This window comes from Pseudomyrmex gracilis, unplaced genomic scaffold (genome assembly GCF_002006095.1).
Source record: "Pseudomyrmex gracilis isolate BER0280 unplaced genomic scaffold, ASM200609v1 scaffold_959, whole genome shotgun sequence".
NCBI classification, from domain to species: Eukaryota; Metazoa; Arthropoda; class Insecta; order Hymenoptera; family Formicidae; genus Pseudomyrmex; species Pseudomyrmex gracilis.
The window spans coordinates 10,831-14,775 of record NW_018021543.1 but is presented as its reverse complement, the minus strand read 5'-3'; the positions used below and the strand labels follow the sequence as shown (position 1 = coordinate 14,775).

Genomic DNA, 3,945 nt, shown 5'->3' with positions numbered 1-3,945 from the left:
CGCACGCACGCACGCACGCACGCACGCACGCACGCACGCACGCACGCACGCACGCACGCACGCACGCACGCACATATATATAATAAACAAATGACTATACTCAACAAACTATAAAGATATTAGAATTCTCTACTTTATATTTGATATTTTGCTATATGAGCAGGTATGATTGGGTCATCAATAAGAATAATTATTCGAATTGAACTTGGATCATGTGGATCAATTATTAACAATGATCAACTATATAATTCTATTGTCACAGGACACGCATTTATTATAATTTTTTTTCATAGTTATACCAGATATAGCTTACCTACGAATAAATAACATAAGATTTTGACTACTACCCCCATCTATCATACTCCTTACCTTAAGAAGATTTATTAACTCAGGTGTTGGAACTGGTTGAACAGTATACCCACCGTTCTCCTCAAATATTTTCCACAGAGGTGCTTCAGTAGATTTAGCAATTTTTTCTCTTCATATCGCAGGAATTTCTTCAATTATAGGAGCTATTAACTTCATCTTTACAATTATTAATATAACACATAAAAATTTTTCTATAGACAAAACCCCCTTAATAGTCTGATCTATCCTAATCACAGCTATCCTACTTCTTTTATCACTCCCTGTACTAGCTAGAGCAATCACTATACTCTTAACAGATCAAAACCTTAATACTTCAGTTTTTGATTCTTCAGGAGGCGGTGATCCGATTTTATACCAACACTTATTCTGATTTTCTGGACACCCAGAAGTTTATATTTTAATTCTATCCGGATTTGGAATAATCTCTCATGTCATTATAAGTGAAAGGGGTAAAAAAAAACATTCAAACTCTTAGGAATGATTTATGCAATAATAGCAATTGGATTCCTAGGATTTATTGTATAAGCCCATCATATATTTACAGTAGGAATAGACGTTGTGACGAGCACTCCGTCACCCTAACACTGTAACATATTTTTACATAATATATTTATATCTGTACAGTATATACAGCGTAGTATTATTGCCCGTCCACAAGTAACTGGTAGATCGCACCGAAAGTGCTACAACCTGTGCACTTTGACCCGTCTCATAGGAACGCGCCCTAAATCTAGGGACCGCGAGCGCCGCGACCGCAAACCGTACCGCGCCGGCGCAGAATCCCACTCGCGGGCCTGCGCGCACCGCACACCGCGCCCCGGACCGAGCTCTGGCCGTCGCCGGGTATATACTATATAAGGCGAGCGAAACCGGCCCCGGGCACCATTCCTATCCCATCCCGCTCTCCGAGGAGTTGACTCGGAACCGAAAAACCACCTTCGAGGCGTTGTCTCGAAGTATTCCGCTCTCCGATCTCCGAGGTGCTGACTCGGAATCAAAACTCCTTCTTCCCGAGGTGCTGACTCGGGAAGACACCCGTGCCCCGGAATTATCCGCTCGAGGAGCTGACTCGAGCCAGCGACGTCTCCCCCGAGGTGTTTGACTCGGGAAACCCGATCCTTCCTTCCCGAGGTGTTGACTCGGGCAGCCCATCCTGGCCTCTCCGAGGTGCTGACTCGGAAGGTTCCCGCACCGACCGTGCCCGGGGCATTGGCCCAGGTACACCGACCGTCCCCTCGGCCGTTTTCACGGCCCACCGAAAGCCGTTTTTACGGCTCGCCGCTACCGCCGTTCTCACGGCGCACCGACACCGCCGTTCTCACGGCGCACCGAAACCGCCGTTCTCACGGCGTACCCGGACATCTCTCGCTACTTCGTAGCCGTCCTGACCCGCCGACCGCGTGCACCACGTTGTGCCACGACCCCACGCGCTCGCGCACCGCGTCTTCGACGCCGACCCGCGTAACCGCGTTTGCCGTGACCGAATATCCCCTCGATGTATATACTCGCATCCCTCCTGTCTTAGCAGTTAGATATCCGTCCCGTTCCCGCATCGGCCGAGACCGAAGCGACAGTACGTCCGCACCAATCCTAGACCGCGAACCGTTAACTTGTAAGGGCTTCGAGCCCCGCGTCGTCGTGGTATTGTAAATATGTTCCCCTTTAGTCAGTAAGATTCTGTTCTGTAACCGCGTCGGCAGAGACCGACCCGCGACCGTACGCGCGCACCAATCACGGGCCGCGAACCGTTAGCCGCGGGAAGTAAGTTCCCGTCCCGTTTCCGCGCCAGCCGCAACCGTCTAGCGATAGTAAGCCCGCGCCAATCGCAGGCCGCGAAACCGCCGGACCGTAAGGGCTCCGAGCCCACGTCACTATAAGACATTGTATATAGTTAGATTAAGAATATATTATCATTGAGTTACAGCAGTAAACCGAACGTGTCGCAATCTCTTCCTTCCCCTCACCCGAATTCTGGTCTGACCGAGCTGTCCGGCAGGCGGAAGGCCGGGCAAGCCGCGCGTAACACGGCGGCTCCGTTACAACGTTGATACGCGAGCTTATTTCACTTCAGCAACAATGATCATTGCTTGTTCCTACAGGAATTAAAGTTTTCTCCACGAAGGTGGGGGGAAGTGGTGTGGTTTCACTTCTCCCCACGCAGTCAAATACGGGGTGGCAGTAACTTGCCACCCAGGCACCGAGGGGAGTTCCGAGACGTATAGCCGCAAGGCTTCCCAGGACTCCCTCCCGTGGTGCTGGAAGACCACCTTGGGGTTTTAGTGGGTGCGAGTCCCACACTACCCTGGCCCTCCCCCGGGGGTTAGGGTGTGCGTATGCATTTCCCCAAGTAAAAAAAAAGGAATTAAAGTCTTTAGATGAATTACTACCTTGCACGGAACTAAAATAAATATAAACCTTACCCTTCTATGATCTTTAAAATTTGTATTTATATTTACCATAAGAGGCTCCCCGAATGGGTTTCCACCTTGTAGTAGCTCCGAGGCGGGAGCTCGGGGCTTGCGGAGCGCTTGGTGTTCACGTGGTCTGACCGCCTCGCAGTAACTACACGGAACGTTTATTTTGTTCCCAGCGTGTGCTGGTGGTGGTGTGGCCGGGCATTGATCGCCAGCTTTTGCTGGCGGATCTGTCTGGTCATATCGCCACAATGGAAGTGTAATCTGACGGGACAACTATGGATCATAGAAGGTGAGCATCCGGTGTTCTCAGGGGCTTTGGGCTCCCGCGCCGGAGAGAGTGGCGGGGCTTAAGGTCACGGGCGGTAGGCCCAGAGGTGGGCCCGTCTGCGACCAACTAAGAGGAATCCCCTAAGTTAAGGTGTGAGCGACCGTGCCGAGAGCTGCATGGCGCAAGGGGAGTTGCGTCGTAAACGATGCCTCCTGGATACCGGGCGAAATCCAGGAGTACGGAGCCAAGCCCCAGCCATTCGCGGCTCTGGCTGGGTGAGACCGCGCGACCGCGATACTCGTGGGAACATAATGGAAATAAACGCAAATAAAATCACCCCCAAATCAGTCCCCAAGAGCAAAGCCTCCTCTGGAGGTGAACGCCCAGGGGAATCTTGCAGTGCGGGAGCGGGCTCAGAAGCCCCAAAATACCGCATAAGATATAGCGGGGCCGCTAGGCGCCGTTATAATAAACAAATGCTAGCCGGGGAGAGTGTGGTCAATAAGGTCCCGTCTACCCCCGCAGCCTCCTGCTCAAAAAGTGAAGCTGGGGGTGGGCGGGCTTCGGGTGGCGCGGCAAAGCGCGCCAGGCCGGAGCACGCTACTCCCAGCCTCTCAGAAAATCGCCAGGGCAAGAAACCCAAAAATGAAGGGTCGTATGCACAGGCGACAAAAGATCTAGTCAGGATGGCCCTCGTACTGGAGGGCTACCCTGACAAGAAAATGAGAGCCGGTGAGGTGGTTGAGATCAGAAAACTGATCAGGTCTGTCATTCTCGGCATGTCTGAGAATGACAAAGCCCCCACTTTTACTGGTTCCCGGAAGAGGGATGGCGCACTTAATGTTGTGTGCGCCAACAGAGAGTCGGCAGAGTGGCTTAAGACCCACTTCT

At 51.6% G+C, this 3,945-nt stretch overlaps 1 pseudogene; it reads left to right on the top strand.

The window, feature by feature from the left end:
• Positions 1 to 118: 118 nt before the first annotated feature.
• LOC109861717 lies at positions 119 to 739 on the top strand (annotated as a pseudogene).
• The last annotated feature ends 3,206 nt before the right edge of the window (positions 740 to 3,945 follow it).